The sequence below is a fragment of the Anas platyrhynchos genome, chromosome 4 (assembly GCF_047663525.1).
Source record: "Anas platyrhynchos isolate ZD024472 breed Pekin duck chromosome 4, IASCAAS_PekinDuck_T2T, whole genome shotgun sequence".
Lineage (NCBI taxonomy): Eukaryota > Metazoa > Chordata > Aves > Anseriformes > Anatidae > Anas > Anas platyrhynchos.
Genome location: NC_092590.1, coordinates 20147487 through 20170961, shown reverse-complemented (window position 1 = coordinate 20170961; position 23475 = coordinate 20147487). Strand labels below are relative to the sequence as shown.

At 38.6% G+C, this 23475-nt stretch overlaps 1 long non-coding RNA gene across 1 annotated transcript; it reads left to right on the top strand.

Moving 5' to 3' along the window:
- The first annotated feature begins 1829 nt into the window (after positions 1-1829).
- Positions 1830-22494, top strand: LOC140002330 (uncharacterized). Its single transcript, XR_011808692.1, has 4 exons — positions 1830-2086; positions 2229-2260; positions 17332-17517; positions 20825-22494. It is a non-coding gene; the product is annotated as an uncharacterized lncRNA (long non-coding RNA).
- The last annotated feature ends 981 nt before the right edge of the window (positions 22495-23475 follow it).

Below are 23475 nucleotides of genomic sequence, written 5' to 3'. Positions count from 1 at the left end.
CAGTAGAGTTTATAAAATTTTAAAGCTTTTATGTATCACATGAATATTATTTATAATAATAAAATAAATAGGTCCATTTGAAAAAGAATCCAGCTGTGTTTGCTCTGCATGATTAAAGGTAATAAAGCAATATGGACACGATTTACTGAGAAAATAAGTCATATTTTATTTATATCAATTCTCCTTTTCTTTAATAAAGCATGATTTAAACACATACACACCCACAGAGACCTTTATTTATATTTAAACCTAGCTCCCAGCCTAATTTCTCTGCCATGGTGCCAAATGAGACCTGAAAGCCATTCTGAGCAGTTAAACCATATTTGGAGGTAGTGATGGTCTTCCAGCTTAACTTAGACACTTCCAGGTGGCAGTGAATCGCAGGAATCACAGCTCCTCGAGGCATCATTGAAAATCCAGTCACAAATATATGGGTCATGTGTGAGAGTGCAAAAAGACATTTTTTTTTGGTTTGGCAGAGAGCTTACTTGCCTGCCAACTGAGCAAAGAAAGTTTTTAAGGCTCAGATTCTGTAAGGAAATCAGGATGACCTCTCAATGACCACATTTTTGTTGCACCAATTAAAAATCATAATGGCTTTTTGACACTGATGGTTTGAACTGAAATGGAGACAAGTGCTCAAAGTATTGTGCTGAAGAGTGAGAGGGGTATCAAGTTACCAGCAGCAAGGCACCCGCATCGGCATTGTAGCCGCATCACAGCCCCAGCGGTGCTGGCAGCCTGTGTCCCGCAGCTGGCTGTGGAGCCTGCCAAGCGGCCAGCAGCTGCTGCTGCTGCTGGAGAAAATGTTTTCCACAGCTGAGCAGCTGGGGCCTGTGACTGCCATGCAAAGGCTGGAAATGATAGTTTGAAATAGTGAGGGACAGGGCACTGGGAATTAGACATCAAAAATTTCTGTTCTGAAACACAACAGAAATGTTTAATCAAAAACAAATGGCCTTGAAAACACTAAGTGGTGATTTGTTTGAAATAATAAGAGTTAGGAAAAATGAAACACATCTAGTATTTTCTTTAGCTGTCCACAGCAGTAAAAGTTGGGGTGAGGGCTTGCTCAGTTGAATCACAAATTTGTTTGCTATTAATGTGTTAATGAACAAGAGACATCTTAAAAATACTTGGTCTTACCTATTCTTTCAGTGATAAATTGAAGCAAGTTCTATAATGCAATTTTAAACCCTCAAAAGACACCTAAAGCATTCACAGTTTAGCAAAAATTTTGAAGAAGTATACTGAGCCTTTGTTTTAGGGCCAAATTTTGGTACCCAAAGTCATTTTCTGAGTCAGAAAAATAAAATGTTTCCACCAACTAAAATAAATAAAATAAATAAATAATCCCCAACTAGCTCTTTATTAGGCTCTTAAACATGGATTTAAGAAATTTAAGAATTGAATTGTAGACTTTTTTGGCCATACAAAGGTATGTATGTAACTCTTCCAGCTCACAACTGTGTATTTCAATGATTTAAAAAAAAAAAAAAAAGAAAGAAAAAAGCCATACAGAGAGCTCCTAGCTTCTCATTTGTTTCTATTGCATGTATTTCAGGATGAACATGCTAAAAGTACACATGCTGGTTTCTATTCTACTTGAATACATGTTAACTGAAAGCTATCCAAGGTATTACTTCCAAACATGCTGGAGAATACATTTTTATTTGTCTAGTTGGCATTGGAGTTGTTGGTATTTTTTGCAATGGTGCTGTGCCCTTACAGCTGTATTCCTTAGGACCAATGAAGCTGTCAATCATGAGAGTAAAGCCCATAAGAGCAGAAGATGGCTTGCTCAGCAGCAGCACCTGGGTTTGGGAACTCATTACTAGCAGAGATTAGGATGACTACAAATCTCCCTGGCTTTGGAGCAAAGTGAAAAACTCATTTCTTTGGCTTAGCTCTCCCTTTTCAAGTCTCCAAATGAAGGTGAGAAAAAGGAAGAGAGAGAGGAGGAGGAGGAGGAGGAGGAGGAAAAAAAAAAATACAAAGGGGAAAGGAAGATTGAGAGAAGAAAGCAAAAAGAGGGAAGAGATGGGAAGATGGTAGAGAATACCCTTAGGACAATCCACGCTGAGAGGTAAAGAACATGAAACATTAAACAGAAATTGTTGCCAGATCTGTTTGGAGCATGTTTTAGAATACTAGGAAGTGTTCTTAGGTCATAATTTAAGGCAAACTAGGACATCTAAATAGACAAATTCCTGTATGTTTCTTTTTAGGTCCAACATGACCGTGGATTTCAAGACAAGAGGTGACCATTCTAACAATTTAGTTTACCTTCAGTTTACAATGCACCTGTATCACCTGATGGCTCCTTCATCAGGTCCATTGTTTTGATATGATTAGCAGTGTGACTTTTAAGAAGACCACAGGGAATGCATACAATATTGTAACTAAGTATGTACAATCAAGTATGATTCTGAGCATTTGTGGACTGGACCGTTGTTGGTAATCAACAACAACTTTTATTCTGTTATGAGGTCTGAATTTGGATCCCTACTGGGAGCCAAAAGTGGGAGTCAGTATTTCATCAGTTATGTGTAGCCCACCATCTCTTACATTCTATTTGGTCTACCCATAGCTCTGCAGACTGAGGACCAGCACTGCAGCTTATTAAGGAGAAAGAATTTACATTTTAAAAAAGCATTCAGAGTATTTCAAATCTTCCCTCCCACTAAGTGTATGGAGTAATTATCAAACTATTTCTCTATGTCATGGAGAAAAGTAGCATGACTGAGATTTCCAAGTCAACCTTATTTATTGTATTTTCCAATTATTGGATATTGCATTTGATTCCATTAGCACTTTTTTAAGAGAGGATTATTGTGACTGTAAGATATTATGTAATAATTAACTAGATCGCGAAAGTCTCCATCACTTGGAGCTCCCTGGTATTACACAGATAAAATGATCATGTCTTCCGGCTTTGCTCCTTTGCACACTCCAAATAACATAATAGAATCATCAATGAAAATGTTACTACTTTGTTGTCCATTTATGAAACTGGCATTTAACTTGGAGAGTGTTGGGGGTGGGTGGGATAATGGATGGTTCAACTTCAAGCACTACATATTAGTGCTTGTAATCTACAGTATATCTGCATCTTCATTTAAATGTACAAGTTCATGTGGAATGGTTTGATCAACCTCTTTTTTTTTTTCCTTTTTTTTTTTTTTTTTCTCCCCCATGATTTAAAAGCTGGCTTTTATTCAAAGGTCCTAAATTCAGTTGAAAGTCTTAAATTTTCAATGGCTTGCTTCACTAGAGAAAGTGACAGTATGTCTCTCACCGACTCTTATGAATAAGATTAAATGTTTAATAATTTAATATAAACAACCACTAAATTAAACTCAGTTAATCTAATATTTTGTTTTAATTATACATTCAGTCTAAATATTTGCACATTCTGGAGACAAGAGGTCTTACTTTACTGATAAACAAATGTATATACTTAAGTACAGATTTTTAAGACTGGGACTGAAGTCTCTGACAGGATAAAAGCTTTTTCCTCAGGGACTGCAGTCTGACATGTGCAGAATCATTCTCAATACTGCAGTCCCAGAAGTGACTTTTATTCTGTCAAGTAGACTGTAGCAAGGAAGTTTACAGTATGCTGGATTGGTCAGCCATGAAGACTACCTACAAGCTGGATTTAGATCACGTCAGCTGATGTTGATTTACTTCCAGAAAGCAAGGCATCAAATACGAAGTAGCTACAAGAACACTGTTTCCAGAGTTTCCATTATTCCTATTTCAGCTGCTTTACTTTTTTTCAAGTAAGGCTCTGAGCTGATCCTCTTCCTGTCACAGGAATACCAGTAGAATGGGTTAACATGATGTTTTACTTATTAATACTCATTAGTCTCTCCTACTTACTGTATTTATATGACTGCATAGGTAATATTTGATCCAATTTTATGCAATGCATAGTAATTAGTTGTTCCTATTACTGTATCAAAACTTCATTACGACTATGGCTGTAAAGATACAAGGACAGTCTGGAGCCACTTGCTGAGGCGATCGGCTCCGGGGAGATGCGTTCTGCAGCAGAGCAGGGGATTGGACAGGCAGGCCTAATTTTTCCAGCACCAAGCCCACTTGGAGCCGCCAGAACCCAGCAGGCCTCACGAAGAAGGAGGCGTAGGTGGAGCCAGCAGCGCCCCCTCCCCGGTTGTTCATAAGAACGTTCATGTCCCTAGGGAGCACGAGCGACCAGGACAGGCAAAGAGTGCGTGCCACGTCAGAAGGCAGTTAGCGCAGCAGGGCGAGCAGGCAGGGCAGAGCGTTCCCCCTGCCCATACGAACACCTCCTCTAACGGTGGTCTACTGCTAGCTCAGCTGCAATGGTGTACACCAGGCACAGTGTACTCTCCAGGAAGTCTGTACACACCCAGATCAACTGCCCGATCAAAACTGCAGCAGTTTGGGTCTCCGGGTACAGGGAGTGCCTGAACCTGTTGCTACCACCTGCGGTTGGGAGAGAGACTGTGTGTGTGAGGTGCGAGCAGGTGGATGACCTGGTCCACGTCATGGCAGAACTCAAGGAGGAGGCCAAGAGGTTGAGGGATATTAGGGAGTGTGAGCAGGAGACAGACTTGTGGAGCGACTCCCTGCACGGCCTGAAGGACAGGCACCGGGGTGAGACACCCCAAATGAGGGTGGACCCCCTGCCCTGTTGCTGTCAGGCAGAGGCAGGGGACCTAGGAGTTGAGGAGGAATGGAGACAGGTCCCTGCTTGACATAGCAGACGATGCCCTCCCCCACCGGCCCCACCTCCCCAGGTGCCCTTACACAACAAGTTTGAGGCCCTGGAGCTTGAGAGACGGGTAGCTGAGGAAGAGGTAGAAAGTCTACCCAGGAGGATGCCTAGGGCGAGAAAGTCAACTCCACACCTCAGGACAGAAAGAAGGGTGATTGTTGTGGGCGACTCCCTTCTCAGGGGAACAGAGGGACCTATTTGTCGGCCTGACCCTACCCGTAGGGAAGTCTGCTGCCTCCCTGGGGCCAGGGTCAGGGACACTGCCAGAAAGCTTCCCAACCTGGATCGCCCCTCTGACTATTATCCTCTTTTAATAGTCCAGGCTGGCAGTGATGACATTGAAGAGAGAAGCCTGAAGACCATCAAACGGGACTTTAGGGGGCTGGGAGGGTTAGTGGATAGAGTGGGAGTACAGGTGGTGTTTTTGTCCGTCCCTACGGTGGTAAGGAGGGGTACAGAGAGGACACGGGAAGCCCACCTGATAAACACGTGGCTCAGAGGCTGGTGTCAACACAGAAATTTTGTTGTTTTTTTTTTTTTTTTTTTTGACCATGGGGCGCTTTACTCAGCATCCGGCCTGATGGCCACAGGCGGTTCCCTGTCTCTAAGGGGAAAATGGATCCTGGGCCAGAAGCTGGTGGGGCTCATTGAGAGGGCTTTAAACTAGGTGAGAAGGGGGCTGAGGCTGAAATAAGGCTTGTTAGAGCTGTGCCAGGGGGAACAATGGCAAGGCTGGGAGAGAAGGCAATGGCCCAACTGAAGTGCATCTACATTAATGCACGCAGCATGGGTAACAAACAGGAGGAGCTGGAAGCCATCGTGCGGCAGGCAGGCTATGACTTGGTTGCCATCACAGAAATGTGGTGGGACCACTCATGACTGGAGTGTTGCAATGTCTGGCTATAGGCTCTTCAGAAGGGACAGGCAGCATGGAAGGGGTGGTGCTGTGGCTCTTTGTATCAGAGAGTTTTGATGTCGCGGAACTTGAGGCTGGGAATGATAAGGTTGAGTCCCTATGGGTTAGGATCAGTGGGAAGGCCAACAAGGCAAGCATCCTGGTGGGGGTCTGTAATAGACTGCCGAACCAGGATGAGGAGACTGATGAGGAGTTCTACAGGCAGCTGACAAAAGTCGCGAAATTGTCAGTGCTTGTTCTTGTGGGGGACTTCAATTTCCCAGATATATCCTGGAAGCACAACACAGCCCAGAGAAAGCGGTCTAGGAGGTTTCTGGAGAGCGTGGAAGATAGCTTCCTGACACAGCTGGTTAGTGAGCCTATCAGAGGAGGTGCCCCGATAGACCTTCTCTTCACAAACAGAGAAGGACTGATGGGAGATGTGTTGGTTGGAAACTGTCTTGGGCAGAGTGACCATGAAATGGTTGAGTTCTCCATTCTTGGAGAAGCCAGGAAGGGGACCAGGACTTCCAGAGGGCTGACTTTGAACTGTTTTTACAAATACATCTGTGCAAAATGGAGGACTAAGGAGAATCTCCAGCCTTTACTGGATGCAGAAGGGAACTTCGTTACAAAAGATGAGGAAAAGGCAGAGGTGCTTAATGCCATCTTTGCCTCAGTCTTCAGCAGCAAAGCCAGTTGCTCTCTGGATACCCAGTACCCTGAACTGGTGGAAGGGGATAGGGAGCAGAACATGGCCCTCACTATCCATGAGGAAATGGTTGGTGACCTGCGTACAGCACTTGGATGTACGCAAATTGATGGGGCCAGCTGGGATCCACCTGAGGATATGAGAGAACTGGCGGAGGAGCTGGCCAAGCCACTATCCATCATTTATCAACAGTCCTGGCTATCGGGGGAGGTCCCAGTCAACTGGTGGCTAGCAAACATGATGCCCATCTACAAGAAGGGCCAGAGGGCAGACCCAGGAAACTATAGGCCTGTCAGCTTGACCTTAGTGCCAAGGAAACTCATGGAGTAGATAGTCCTGAGTGTCATCATGTGGCACTTACAGGGCAACCAGGTGATGAGGGAAAGGCTGTGGATGTGGTCTACCTTGACTTCAGCAAGACTTTTGACATCATTTCCCACAGCCTTCTCCTCAGGAAACTGGCTGCTCGTTGCTTGGACTGGTGTACACTTCGTTGGGTTAGAAACTGGCTGGATAGCCGGGCCCAAAGAGTCGTGGTAAATGGAGTCAAATCCAGCTGGAGGCCAGTCACTAGTGGTGTTCCCCAGGGCTCAGTGCTGGGGCCGGTCCTCTTTAATATCTTTATCTGGATGAGGGGATCGAGTGCACCCTCAGTAAGTTTGCAGATGACACCAAGTTAGGTGCTCATGTCGATCTGCTTGAGGGTAGGAAGGCTCAGCAAGAGGATCTGGATAGGCTACACCGATGGGCTGAGGTCAACTGCATGAAGTTGAACAAGGCCAAGTGCTGGGTCCTGCACCTGGGGTGCAATAACCCCAAGCTGAGCTACAGGCTGGGGGATGAGTGGTTGGAAAGCTGCCAGGCAGAGAAGGACCTGGGAGTGTTGGTGGATAGTCAGCTGAATATGAGCCAGCAGTGTGCTCAGGTGGCCAAGAAGGCCAACAGCATCCTGGCTTGCATAAGAAGCAGTGTGGCCAGCAGGGCTAGGGAGGTGATCATCCCCCTGTACTCGGCTCTGGTGAGGCCGCTCCTCGAGTACTGTGTTCAGTTTTGGGCCCCTCGCTACAAGAAGGACATCGAGGTGCTCAAGTGAGTCCAGAGAAGGGCGACGAAGCTGGTGAGGGTCCTGGAGAACAAGTCCTACGAGGAGCAGCTGAGGGAGCCGGGCTTGTTCAGCCTGGAGAAAAGGAGGTTTAGGGGCGATCTTGTAATTCTTTATAAGTACATTAAAGGAGGCTGCAGTGAGGTGAGGGTTGGTCTATGCTCCCACGTGCCTGGTGACAGGATGAGGGGGAACAGGCTAAAGTTGTGCCAGGGGTGTTTTAGGTTGGATGTTAGGAAGAGCTTCTTTACTGAAAGGGTTGTTAGGCATTGGAACGGGCTGCCCAGGGAAGTGGTGGAGTCACCATCCCTGGAGGTCTTTAAAAGATGTTTAGGTTTTCAGCTTAGCGATATGGTTTAGTGGAGGACTTGTTAGTGTTAGGTCAGAGGTTGGACTCAATGATCTTGAGGTCTCTTCCAACCTAGACAATTCTGTGATTCTGTGAAATATTGATTCATCAATTAATCATCAGTTAATCCTAAGCAATAACTCCCTGTACTGCAGAGAATAAACGTAGCCGAAGAACTTCCATACCTGTGTCTGTGATTTTTTTTCAGTCTGTTTTTCTCTCATCTGAGTAGTAGTATTTTCCTCATGCGGAAAGATGGTAAAATTCAGGGTTTTACTTTTTTCAGCAGTGTTCTGGTACCTTACACAAATAAGTTTAGCAAGTTGGCAATGTGCATGTCTGTCCTTCTAACCTGGCACACTACTTTTTCTTTCAGTTTTGCTCTTCATGATTATCTACAACCTTTATTACATTACTTTTTACTGCATATTTTATTTGAGTATCATTCAAGGAAATAGGTCAGGGCAGATAAGTCTCTTGGTGTAGATAGTGGTCTGAGAAATTATTACCTCCTTAAAAGACCAATATATGGAATGGTCTTACTCATGTTTTTTATTTTGGCTTTCTTAATTACTTCTTATATTTAGAAAGAGAAATCTCTAGATTTCAAATAAAAGGAAACCTAGACCATCCTGCTTCATTGGAAGTGAGCACTAGCTCTCCATGTTCCTGGAAATACTCTGTGAATATTTATGATCATCTCTTAGGCCACCGTAATAGCCTTATTATTAGTTTGTACTTTATCTCATGTAATAATTACATTTGACTTAAAGAGATATGTTTGAAGACACTAATTCTGTTGGGAATGTTTGTCTGATATCAAGGGAGTCCAGGCAATGCAAAACAATAGTTAGATAAAAGTCAGTAAGTGTGGCAGTTTCTACTGGAACTGAAATTACCCAGAAGCTAACCCAGTACACTTTACAACTAAATTCACATTAAAATAGAGACAACTCAGAGAAAGGAATGAGTACCCAGATCACACCTTTATTTTAAGTACACTAACCGTTACCACCAGAAAGAACACAAGCAAGCCCACATGAGAACTTTCAGCAGAGACAACCAGAAATACAATGCTAACCAAAGTGCACTAAACAGACACAATGATGGTCTCTTCAAAAGCACACCACCAATCTGAAACAAAACACTAATGAAGAAACACCTGCAGAGGAGGCATTTGGTGTGAATTTTAATCCCTCCTGACAGGTGAAGAGAATGAGTTGTGGCCTTCACAGCTTGGGGGAGTGATATAATTGGATAAAACATTGGTATTAACAGCGGTGCTCTGTCTGGTTGTCATTTTCTGAAAGCTAACCTACTGTGTACCAAAATGAAGTCTCCTGTACAATTACTTTGTGGGCTATGTGTTACCTGTTATGCTTGTGCTTGAGACTACCTGCCAAATCTGGCTTTTCAAAGGATTTAGGCATATGCTTTGTAATCATATCCTGAGAATCCGGCCCTGCAAATTTCCCTTGAAATAGGCTTTTTAAATTTTCCACTTGGTGGGCAGATTCTTCTAGTAGCCTTTAACAAATTCCAAGCAGGGCAGACAGCATGTACTGCATCATCTCTTAATTTACAGATGCACAGCCATATATATATTGCTCCCACACACCCCAAAAATGAACAGGAAAGTGAATTTTTTTTCATTTGTTTCTTGAAAGTATCATTTTCTTTAACCGTTGTAATGTAAGTTGGAATTAGGTTCCTTAAACTGCATCAAAAAAGTGCATTGAATCTGTTGTGTAGTTTCATCAAAACTTCCATATAGATGGGTAGGTTTGTAAAGAGAACTTTTAGAGCATTTGAGGCTAAGCTTTATCACCTATAAATAAAAGAGACAAGCTGGAAAAATAAATAAATAAAAATAGCACCGGAAGGGAAGTAAATCTTGTGTTGGCTTTAAGCCTGGAACTAATGAAGGCAAGCAGAGGTGTGCTTCTGTGACCAATATTTCAAAAAGGGAAAATATGCTGATTTTTTTTTTTTTCATACTAATCCAGAAGTAGTTGCATCACCACTAAAAGCAAAATCATAGTGTATCCAGGCAACCCAGAAATCTAATCTTTCATACTTAGCATTAGAGAAATATACAAAGCGGTATCAACATCCACAATGCAAATATTTTTAAAATATATCTGTATTGAGCCACTATAGCTTCAGACAACTTACTGCCTTTTGACAGCTTGTTGATATCATGATCATAACTAAAAAAGTTCTTATGTCTAACAACCAAGATGTAAAATGAGTGATAATCCAAAATAATTATTTACAAGTATTCATTTATTCTGATATTGGCTGAATTTAAGCTGTTGTGAAGATCTTCACAAAGAACTTCAAGTTCTTCACTTTCAGAAGAGAAGCTTTCAATTTCTCTCGTAGTCAGAAAAAGTCTCAAAAACAGCCCAGGAAACTCTTAATGACACAAAGTGTATCTTTTTAATTATTTTCTTATGCTTGTAGCTTTAAATTGCAAATATATGTGTATATATATATATATTTAATATTGAATTTCTCAGAATGAATTTTGTTTGTTTGTTTTCTTAGAACTTAGGAACAGTTTAAGAAAATACATCACATTTTACTTATGAGATTGAATGCATTTGTAACCATAGAAATTCCCATTGTCTACTGTTCTACTGACATGTTATTTATTCAGGAATTTCAGCCATAAAATGAACATAGAAGAACAAATGAGAATGGAATAGTTATTGAGTAGATGTAGGTCAGCATATAAAGCTCAGCTGCTGGTGGATTACCTTTTATAGAGACCTAAATAACAATAACATGAGTAAGGCTCAGTATCGTATTTGGCTCCATACAAAAGGTCTGGTAAAAACAAGCAAGATACTACTGATGCTGCTGTAGTGTGAAGCAGCAGACAAAAATGAACATGATTTTATTTTGGCAAATAACATATGATGGTAAAAATGGAGCTGAACAGCTTTTACTATGTTTTTTTCTGCTTTTAATTTTAATAAAATCAAAAATATATTTCATATAATAACATCTGAGCTTGTGACTGTGAACATATACATAGTAATGAACAGATATTTTCCTGCACTACAATTATATTATGAATCCCTCTATTGTGTGTAATACATAGCTGTGCAGAATTAGCTCTCTTCAGAGCAAATAAAATCTCAAACATACTGATCAGGTACGCTTTAAGTAGCTATGATTTATGATATTCAGTTTTTAAATTCAGGTACTGTATATTATATTGTCATTTCATAAACCTGAGAATCTACAGTAATACCAAGAACTTAAAGAGATGTTTTGTTTTTTCCCTCACAACAAATGGAGACTTCATATCTAGAAACTTCCATCATCAGAAGGCAATGAGGAGGACTGCAGTCCAATTGGTTGAGTTGCTAGTTTTCTTCCATATAAAACTGAAATACTTCCAGTTATGGTAAGAAAGCTGGTCTGAAGAGCAGTCAAGCCCAAGCAAAATTATAAAAAAAAAAAAAAAAAAAAAAAAAAAAAAAAAAAAAAAAAAAAAAAAAAAAAAGCTATCTGATACTGCTGTGCTACTCACAGCATGCATTTGTGAATCAATAGCTGTCATTGATGGGACTCCACCAGAAGGAAGTTTGTAGCAGTGTAGTCACTTCACCAATACCATTTAGTTTTAGTAATTACTGTCTCTGAGAAGACAAAATGTGTAGAAATGTGAGGCAGTGTGATAGCAGAACAATAAAAATTAGGGAAAATAGTTTTCGTATGTTATTTCAGTCCATAAAGAATTCCTCTTAGTAGCACAAATTTACTTTTTGATACTCAAATTCCCATGAGTGTCTATTTTTATTTCAGTAATATTTTACCATTTCATAACATGAAAGAAATAATCTATACAAGAATTATCTATTATATAAATGAGGTGATGATTAATTTTTTAATTGTGTATAAACATCCATGGCATCAGAATGTGTTTAAACAGTTTCTATGCATATAATCTCTATTACAGGACAATTTATATATATGAAAGTATGAATTTAACAAAAGAGATAAGTATTATAAAATTATTCCTACCCAAAATTTATTTCTGGCTGAGACAGCACAATTCTGCAACATGTAATAGTGTGATTCTGTCAGTCTCAGTCATTCTCACCATAAAGGTTAAAAACAAGGACTTTTTTTTCCTCATTATTCTAGGATATACCAAAATATCAAAAATTTTCTCTAGGTTTTAAACCTTCCTAATTCCACTTTCAAGGATAATACTGACCCTTTCAGGGAAGATGAGTTCACCTGTAAGTAACTTTATTCCCCTTTCTTTCTTCTTATGTCCCCAAATCTTTTCTATGTCTGAGTATTGGGATGCAGTAACTGTTGTTATTGACTTTTTCTTCTGTCCTTGATATGCAACCACATACTTGGTGGGTTTTAAATATGTTTTGCTTGCTTGTACACAGAGCAACAAATGATCAAGTTGCTTTTAGCACTTCTTTTTGTCATCAGCAATGATAAATTAAATATATTGTTCCCCAGTTTTCATGTGAGACCTTTAAGCTGCCATAGCCATTTTTTATATTTTTTCGAAGTTACTGATAAACTAAACATAAAGATGCAAGAACAGACTTGATAAGAACCTCCCATTCTTCCAACGTGCAGCTGTACATCTGTGCTTTGAAGGAGTGATACAACTTAAAAATTCCCTTCTCATCATTTGAATGTAGTTATCTCTAAGGCAGAGAGTGACAGCCATTTAGTAACTCATTCTAATGCAATACAAAAGGCCTGGATAAAACAAATCTTGTACAAAAAAATAATACTTCTTCATATGTAATAATACAATGCTGCTTCATAACCACTGATATTTTTTCATTGTTGTTGTTAATGGATGGAATCTTTCCAGGTTAGTTAAACATATTATTTCAGAAAATTCTTATTTATTCAATATGTTCAATGGGAAAAATGAAGGGTGCGCTTTTTCAGTGACTTAGTTCCCACCATTTCTGAAACAAAGCTCAGTGAGGAATAGGATAGGCTTTAGATAATGTGATTAGTAAATTAGCTGTCAAAATAAATTCTCTTTCAGGTGCTCCACCAAAGCCCTATTAAAATTAATTACAAAGCTTTTTATCTTAAATGTCTACTTTTTTTTTTTTTTTTTTTTTTTTTTTTTTTTTTTTAATTACTGTCCAAACTGGATGCTTCATACAGCAATAGAAATTGTGACTGGTTATAGGTTATAGAAAATAGTAAAGTCCTTATAGAGCTGGTTATAGAAAATAATAAAATTCTTAAACTTTAAGGCAGGAACAATTTTAATTACTACAACTCATTTGAAAATTCCCATCTATCAAAACATCTTTCATACAAAGCATAAAATTTATTTGCAGGAGGAGACTCACAGTTCAAATATGATTTTTGGATACAGGTCAGGAAAAAAAAAAAAAGAATTATTGTTTTTAAGAATCTCTACTTTCTATCAAACCTGTCAATCTTCTAATTGGGTCACCAAGTGACAACAGTGGATGATTCAAGAGAAATGTGAAAAACAAGGATAAGTATTTAAAAGTTGCACTTTTCCTGGTACTTATCCGGTTGTTAACCAGCAGTTTAAGGACTATTTTTTGATCTTGAGATTGTCCCTGGACATTTGCCTTTATTATTTCTTGGTATACTTTTTTTTTTTTTTTTTTTTTTTGAGGTATGTCATTCTGTGGCAATTGTTACCTTTAATCTCCATGCTTCTGATTAGGTTTATTTTCTGCCTCTGAAACTGCTCAAGTTCTGTTGCATCTTTTTAACTGTGAAGAAGTCCAGACTCACCAGATATTATATAGTGTCATTACATCAATTTCTGTTCTTTATTACTTTCTTGGTATTTTCTAAGCTCTATTTATCATTTCAGCTGCCTCTGAACCTAGAGCTGATGCTTTCAGAGAGGTACTCATAATGACTATAAGGTCTTCAGAACAAAGTTGTTTTGTTATTGTTGTTTTTTTGTGCATTTGTTTTCCTTTCCCACTAAACATTATTTCACATTCATTGACATTGAATTTAATCTGATATTTTATTCTCATTTATGGTGTTAATATCACAAGATATTTCTGCAGGCCTTCACAGCTAGCTGTAGCTTTTAGCATGTTATTCTAATCGTATCTTTTACCCACACCATTGACTCCATCAAAGAACTCCAGCAAATCTGTGAAGCAAAAGCTATGTTGGAAATCACATTCCCTTTGCATAAAGTACATTGACATTTCCCAATGTAGTATAACTTTGCTATCTAATAAGTCTAGTTTTCTCATCACATGTATTTATAGTCTCAGTTTCGAAGTCATGCACCTATTTTGTCTAGAAATGTCTGGATATCTCTCGCTGCCCTTTGGTGACGTTGATTTGACTGGTAGACTGCTTACCAGAGTCAGTATCTCAGCAGTTTAATATTTAAATTTTCTTAGCTATCCTAGTTAAAAAATGTATTATATTGATGCTTTGCTACAACATCCTCTATTGAATTATTCTGACATCTGACGCTTCAATATGAGACAGTTTCTCCCTCCTCCTCCTCATTCTTTGTGTGTATCATTGAATAGAATTAATTTAACTTCTATATTATGGCCTTGTCTTTCTCAAGACCAGATGGTATATTTCACTTGTCTAATAAACTTTATTTCTGTTTGGATTCCTTCTTCTGATGCATTTGATTTTTTTTTTTTCCCTCAGTAATTTTTATGCATTTAATAACCTTTTTCTTAAAATCTCTTTTATCCTTTATTATTAGGTATTTATATTTAGCAAAATCAATATGAATTAATGGATTAAAGATTTTTTTCATATTTTTCTTCTTTTAGCACATGGTTTTAATTTTTGTTGAAATTCTTTTAATTTCTAAGAGATTTTTTTTTTTTTACTTTACTGTTTTAATACAGTAGGTTCCTTTCTTGATTGCTTTCTTCAATTTTAAAGAATAATTTTGATAACCATTGTGCAGGATAACATATAGTTGTAAGCAGTCTTTATTTTGTTCATTAGCATTTTACTCTTTAACTAGTTCCTTCTCACACCTTTAGTTCCCAGATTGTTGCGTAATTCCTCAGACTCCAGCAATTTGTGGATATTTTATTTCTTGAGCACAAGTTATTGTATTTCACAGCCCTTCCATGTATATGTCAAGCAGGTTTTGAACCCATGTACTGTGTCCTTGTCTATGCTTCAGTTCCACAGATAGCAGCTTCTATTCCCAACCCCTTTCATTAATAAATACTGCAGATTTAGATACCAGGCAGGCATGCTATAGCTCTGTTTTTTATGAATATCAATTTTTGCAAAACATCAGCAAAAGGAACATTCTGATGTTTCTATTAAGGAAATAAAGCTGGATGATTTGGTAGGATTTCATTTCTATGTATGTGTTCGTTTGCATAATCCTAAATAAATTATCTAGGATTATCTAAATTATCTAAATTTTAGATAAATTAAATGAAAGATGTTTGATCTAGTGATTTTAGCACATTCAGTCAAGACTGTAATTTACTCAGTACGATGAACAGAAAGTGAATGACCATAAGAAATGAGAATAGTTAAATCAGATTGCCACTAAAATATATTAAAACACCTTTTATTAACATCACAATATGTGATTATTTTGTCTATTACAATTACGGAGCCATTAGGAATGTGATAGAAAGGTTACACTAATGAGGACTGCTTTTTATGCTCTTCATTTCTGCCTAAGTCAGCTCATCAGACTTTGAGACTACAGACATTCAATCTTTTGGTTATACTATCTATTTTATTTTTAGGAACTGAAGAAGGAAAAATGTAGGCAATTCTGACTGATATAAGGGAGTACCTCAAAGGCAAGTTAATATATAAAAGAATCCCTATAAAATAGAGATAAGTCACTTTATTTCACAGATATAAAATAAAATACAAAATATTCTTATAAATTAGGCTGAGACACTTGCTAGAATTTCAAATTTATATATAGTAAAAATTTAACTACAGTAAAAAGGAAACATGTTTGCTCCATTTTCATAAAAACAAAGCATGTACGCAAGATGGTTAAACAGTTGTCATTAAATGTTCACAAGATGCTTATAAATAAATGCATAAAGTAGGTGAAAAAAAACAATAAAAGATTAGTTTGAGAGAGTGCTTTGCATCTCTCTCCATGGTCATGTTTTTTTTTGTCTTCTGTGGCATGGTCTCATGCTACATTACTTCTGGGACATACTAGGTGAGCAATACAAAGTCTACCAACCACAAAATCTGAAACCTACCCTTTAGTTTCTCTGCAATACCTTTGACTTTTGAAACAATTCTGGTATGACCAGAAGCAAAAGAAAAAATAAATCAAGTTAAGGATTTTTGAAGTAGGAACTGGTTTAATTCAGTCTTGCTACTGTAATTGAGGAAGACAGACAGGTTACTCTGTAAATACCTTAATATGGTGTGAGGGCACTTCTTCAAATCCAGAGTTTCATGGGCTTTGCTTTTCTTAATGCAATAATGGATGGGTTAAGAACGCCAAAGTTTTCATATTTGAAAGTGATCGATCTTTCCTACTGAATCTGTACCTTGCAGCTCAGGAAACGGATAAAGGATGGCCATAGACACTATAAGCACCTGGATGTCACAGCACCTGGCTCTATCAGGTCTTCACTGAGGTGTTGGACTCTTCTGTCCTGTGAGATTTTTGTGCATGGAAAGGGGCCAGAAAGGAAAAATGGAAATAATTCTGCAAATGCATGTTGTTGGTACTGCCTGTTTGGTTCACTAGGCTGTTTTGATCTGGTTTGTCTCTTGGCTTCCAATCTTTGTTTTGCAAGCTGCTAAGGAAGAGTTGTTAGCAGGGCATTCAAACTCAGGCTTTCTTCTTCATCTTTAAGTTTAAAATCATGTATTCTGCTGCCGGAATTCGGCTTGTATTGTAAAAGGATGGTGTAGAGTTTCACCACCAAAAGACAGTAAAAACCAGTCCTGTGGAGGTTTAACAGAATATTTGAAATGTCTGAAGAGCTTTTGTGGGGATCCACGGGCAGAATTAGAGGCCTTCTGAGAGCTGGGTTTAAATATTTTATCACCAGAAATACGGTTTCTGTAAGGATGATGTGCTCGAAAACCACACTGAGGTTGTTTGAACCATAGCTTAAGCAAAAGGTTACCTCTGTTCGGTCCATAATGAGCCTGATTCTACAGCCATGATTAATTCAGCACTTTTTCCAAGAAAACCAGTGTAGCTGTTTCCTAATTCCAGCAAGGCAGCATGAGAACCCAGGCACTGCTGCTCCCATGGCCACCTCCTTGCCTGGGCTTGATTATAATTAATCTTGGGATCTGTGGGCGGGATGGAGGTGGAAGAGGATGAGGGGGAGGAGGAAGAGGGGGAGAATTATTATTTTTTACAAAGCTTTTGTTAATTTCTTTTATTCTGACTTTGCAGCTTTAAAAGACACTTATGCACTTTGGGGCAGGGGAGAGGGGAGAGGCTTGTGTGTTTTGTTTTTTGTTGCCTCATTTTTTATTTTTTTTTTCCCCCCAGTGAAAATGCTGCCTTTAAGCTATTTGACCATTGCCAAGGGCCTGTGGTTTATTTGCTTTCCAGCATAGTGGCTTCTGTTTACCTCTCTGGATTGCAGCCTGTTTCCTGGCAGCTACTTTAAATCCGGATGTCTGAGAAGGTTGAGAGGATGAGATGGAGTGAACAGCAGCATGTGCTGTGACAGAGGTAAAATCTATTAAGTTGTGAAACGTTTAAAGAATGAATTCATTGAAAATATGGTTAGTTAATTTTGTAGTATATTTTTGCAACAAAACAAGAAGTGCTTAATTTCAGCAAGCTACCCAAACAGTTGCTGCATGTGGTCTAGATTGCATATTAAAGATAAAAGGTTACACTAAAAGTTTTTACAAATGTCTAGTCTTAAGAGCATTTATGTTTTTTCTTTTTTGTAGCTTAAATAAATAAATTAATTAAAAAGCTTAAATACTTTTTATATAGTTCTCATACTGCATTTCAGATTTTAAAGGAAAGACCATATTTGCTTTGAACTACAGAGCTTTTACTTTGTGTTTAGATATCAATATCAGAGAACAATAGAAACTTAGTGTGTTATTATAAAACTTAAGAAAGTGAAAGGTGCAAGAGGTAGTGCAGCCATTCAATTTTTAATTGTATGTATAATTGTATTCTTTAAAACAGAGTTTGTTCAAAATTGCTCTGTGCAAACTAAACATCTCACAGGAAAGTTTGGTATTCTACACCATGGAAAGGGCTCCCTATGTGACCACAGGGAGAAGACAAATGGCAGCAGTGATAAGAGCATGGGTTCTTGGGTTCTTTTGTATTCAGGGAAGCTAGGTCTTTCCATTGCTTTGGGTTATGATCAGAATAATAGTGGGTATATTTTTGTCTGGTTTTGTTTCTTTAAAGAACTTTTCCTCCAGGGTGATGCCCCTGGAGGAAAGTCTTCTAATTTAGGCTATATTAAAACAAATAAGGTAAATGGCTGCTGCGATGTAAGGGGCAAGAACTTTACCTTTTCGTTCCACTCAGAGAAGCTTGAGATGTTTTGCAATAAAGTTGCTTGATCCTTGCATCAGGTCTTGTTGTACAAGGAGCAAGTCCAGTAGGCCGCACAAGTTCCAAGAGCTCTGCTCTAAGAATGTTATAAATGAAGTCTCAACTCAATCCGAATTTAGTAATATTTATAAAAGAATATTTATAAAATGTATAAAAGGCAAGTAAACAGTTCTGGGTGTGCAGGGAGTCTACACTCCACCAACATGCACACACAAGCATCAAACATGCTAAACATATAGAACATGGCTTTTACATACTAAACCCGAGTATGCCTATACATTTGTACAATCAGAAAAGGTAACAAACACTCCTTTAAGTTCCATGACTTAACGGTCTCCATTTTTCATTCCTTTTCTTGATTACAAACAAGTCTCCATTTTCCATTCCTTTTGAACAATATGTCTTGCTTTAAGTTGTCACGCAACTCTGTCTTCAGGCCTTATGTATCCCGTTCTTCCCGGATCGAAGAAAAGTATATCCATCTCCTTTTCAAGGCCAATAAGGCCTGGGTCAAAAGGCACGTCCAGGTCATCGGGGGGCGTAACAGCAAAAGCCTTCGATGGCTGTGGCAGCAGAGGGGCCGATAGCCATGGCGTAGCAGTCGGATCAGTAAAGGAGCCCACAGCTCCCTCAATACCTGGCAAGCCACACATTTGTGACTGCAGTCCCACAGGGCTCTTTAAGGCCTCAGAGATTGCTCGCCAGGTGCCGAGCAATCCCACTGCAACCTTGTTATTTTTAGTTGCAGAGTCCCACACCTTGATACCAATTTGGTCCCATATTTCAGGCTCATAAACTGTCCAATTGTCACTAAGGAGAATAAGCTGTAAGGTTACCAGGACAGTCTTTGTTCCTAAGGACGTATGATTCCCCATAATGCGCAACTGCTTACCAGCGAGGGGCAGTTGTGTGCACAGGTCTACTTCTCTCAGCTCGAGCTTCTCTCCAGCTCCAGTGCGCCTATTTCCAGCGACTTTCTGTACGAGCTTCTCTGAGCAGTTTGCTGAGTTTGGCCAAACTCATCTTCATGAGGCAATCAAAGTGCCTGTTCCCATACTGGTCTCTGTTCTGCTAGCCTGTTCCTTTTCATTCCTTCTTTCTGCTTCTTTATTGATGACATAACTTCATCTGTTGCCTTTTTTTATTTTGAGGACAGGCTCCCCTCTTATACCCTTCTCCCCACAGCAGTTCTTTTCAAAAACAACTTTTCCTTGGTCAAACAACTTTGAATGTAACAACAACCAGCAAACACCCAGAAACTTCTATGCCTTAACGGCTGGAGAACAAGCAACCCTAGACTGCATGGAGTCTCCTGAATCACCCTTCTCTGTTCCCTCTAAACTCTTTTACATTCCTGATGGCCTCATCGTTAAGAGTCTAATCTTATCATCAACCACGGGGCTTTCCAACCCCCATGGGCAAACTCCCACATCTCCCCAGTTATTAATATCAACCATTTTCTCGACACTAATTACCACTCCATATATAACAGAGAAGAACCAAGGGGCACTTCAGATGGTGCACGGGAGAAATCCTGCGTGTCTTTGACCAGGACAATGAATTTGATCCCATAATGTATAACGTTGGGATGTCTATTAGTACTGGTCATTCTGACAATTCCTCTGTTTGGCCTAGGTAAAAAGCCCCGTAATTTCGCTTTTTTGAACCGGAAAGCCTAATAGGTGTCTAAATATCCATTACGTACCTATTATGTGCCCATTAGGTACAATAATAGCCGAACTGAATATGGCCTTAATTGTTCTATGTAAATGCTCTAGAAATGCATGTGTTAACAACAATAAAAACTTTTACTGCCGGAAGAAAACCTATGAATGAAGTCACAGCTTCTTGATAATGGCCCATTATCCATTAACTGTATGCACATAAAAAGACATCTCTTTTGTAAAATGCCCTTGCAATGGGACTGCAGCTGAGAGGTGATATTTCTTATAAGAATTGTTGTCTAATCAAACAGAAGCAGCAATTTGCAAGGGCCAGGAGGGCAACACAGAAAGGATTTTGAAGAGGCAAAAGGCAAAGATGATGCTGGGGAGACACCTGTAACATAGCGTAGGAAGGTCTGAGCAGCCCTCTCCAGGCAGCAAAACCTGCAGGAGGTGACCAAGGTGAATGAAAAGCCTTATTAGGAAATACAATCAAAAGTCTAAAGAGGAATCTGAGAAAAAAGTAGCTGTAATGTAGGGGAGTGTCCAGCTTCAGCCCTTGCCTTCAACAAGAACTACATATTTTCATTCCCCTGTGTTTTTCTCATAATTTTCCTGCAGAAGAAAAGGGTGACTCGAGAGTAAATTAAAGCCTTTTTCACTGGATATGAAGGAAATCCATTTTATTTTTATGTGGTTGACATTCTTCAAGTCCCAGTCCATCAAACACTGTCTTTACAATATCTGAAAGCCCTACAGTAAAAATTTATTCATTTTTTTGCATGCAGAGGTTGAACTTTCCCTTCATTTCTACAACAACAGAGGAATGAGCAGTCAGAATAGCCCATGCAGGAAAGTGAAGGTAAAGGCCATGGAAGCAGCATCCAAGTCTCACGTATATTTCATACATAAAGATGCCGTGGCATTTCCATATGAGTTTGACGTGGTCCGGAAGCAAAAGAAGTCTGGAAAGTCTGCCCTCATCACCATCTTTCCCCTCCCAATGGCACGGGGAGCTGATGAAGAACTGCTATTCAGGCTAATTATACGTGTGTGATGAAAGACTTATCACCAGCCCTATGATACAGAGCCTTGTGAGTCCACAGAGTCATCTTCAGACGTTTCCATTGTTTGGAGCGAATGGAAGCCATGAGGACATTTGGATGAGATAAAGGGGATTCTGAAACTTCCTGTGTTCAGGTGATAACCAGCTCTCTGTGTCAGCATGCATGTATTCTTGAACAGTTCACTTACCCTGGCAAGCCACAGCGCTGTATCTTGGCTTTGAACTGTGAAATTGATTATTTTGATCTTTCATCGGGGGACTCCAAAGGACAAGAACTAATTAAACAAATCTGTGATGTGGGATTGACAAGCATAATATTTTCTTTCTTTTTTTCTTTCTACCATTATCTAATGAGATTTTTAATTCTTACTAGGAAAAAAAATATTTCATTAAATATGCCACAATTTAAAAGACACTCGATGACAGTGAGGTTAAAGAACTATTTTTCTAGCAACTTTATCACAAAGTCATGGGACCAACTCACAAATAATACAGTCAAAATAACAGACTATATATTACTAATAATAAGTTAATGTTTGCCACTTGTTTGCTTAATTTTATTTCTGTTTATGGAGAAGGAACAACTGCATCTTTTGCTAACTCATAAATAAATACATAAACTTTCAGCTCTTATTCACATGATATCTCTACAATGGAATGGAGCACTTAATGTTCTATGATGCTGCTGTGCAGTTCCTGACATGGGTTGAACCTATCCCCAAATGACTCATCATATTAGAAAGTTTGGTTGTCTTTGGTCCCTAAGCAAAATCTGACAATAGTTGTCAAAAAGTTGAACAGGTTTTTTTTATAATACCCTTATACCAATTAAGGTAGGTTTTGGAATGAATGCAAAGCACCCAATGTAATCAAAAGATTTTTCTGAGATTTTTATTCAAGCATTATTACAGAAAAAGCTAAATCTTTAAAATTGAAAAAAAAAAAAAAAAAAAGTATTTCATTTCTGCATATAAACATATACCTCCTTTTTGTTAATTTAGGGCATCTGACTTGCACAGGAACAGGTAAGGAACATGAACAGGAGCTGTTCAGTTCAGAGGTGAGGAATGACCAGCCAAGATAGGTAAAAGGTATGTTATACTGAATCACCATTCCTGTTTTTCCTAGAAGAATGAAGTTCAGAAAAACACTCAATTATTAATGCATATCTTTTTATCATCAGGATCTTTCTGCATTGCTTTTTAAAAATTATTTCTATTTTTACTTTTAAAGTTTCATAATTGTATACATGCCTCTAAACTTGTATATCTTATTCCCCCTTTGAAAGTAAAGGAGTCCAAAACTGAATTATTTTCTTTATATTTTCTTTATTCAATAGATCATATAATGAATTATTGTGCTGAAAATAAATTATGTGGAATTGAAAGCAACACAGATGAAAAATATTTTGTGTATTTAAACAGATTATCTTTGACAGAGTTTTTATCAGAGTTATGAGAAGCTGTGGTTTACATCTGATTATTACATTGTTGTCTTTCTACAAAAAATCCGCTGTAGCTATATGATAGCAAATAGATCCTCACTGAACAGATTTTGTAGCATGTTTTTGTTTGTTTGTTTTCTGTGTGTGTGCATTTTGTTTGTTTGTTTGTTTGTTTTTTCATATGTAGTTTTTACTGCTCAAACTGAATGATCTCGGTGAATCTGGTGAGGGCAGTAGTCACTGGGAGTTCAAAACTGATTTAGCAAACTGTAAAAACCTATTCTGTGATTCTGTGAAACTAATTTCTCTTGTGCAAGAAACACAAGTCACGACCTGAGTCCTAGGTTGGATAATACTGTGTAAGGCTGGTCAGAGGTAGAGCAATGGGAAGGGAAATCCTGGGGGAAGGTTTTGGATGTGGCAGCAGTGCATACAGTTGCATCAACAGGCCCAAAATATCTCAGAATATCCCAAACGGGGTGGGTGGTTTAGGGAAAGAGAATTCTTTGGTGTTATAAACGAGGTCTCAACTCAATCTGAATTTTGCAATATTTATAAAACAAATATTTCTAAAAGGTATAAAAGGCAAGTAAATAGCACTGGGTGTGCGGGGAGTCTACGCACACAAACATCAAACATTCTAAACATATAGAACATGGCTTTTACATACTAAACACAAATATGCCTATACATACGTACAATCAGAAAAGGTAACAAACAATAATCTAAGTTCCATAACTTACTAAAATCGAGTACGCCTATACATATTCATGATCAGAAAAGGTAACAAACACTCCTTTAAGTTCCATGACTTAACAGTCTCCATTTTTCATTCCTTTTCTTGATTACAAACAAGTCTCCATTTTCCATTCCTTTTGAACAATATGTCTTGCTTTAAGTTGTCACGCAACTCTGTCTTCAGGCCTTAT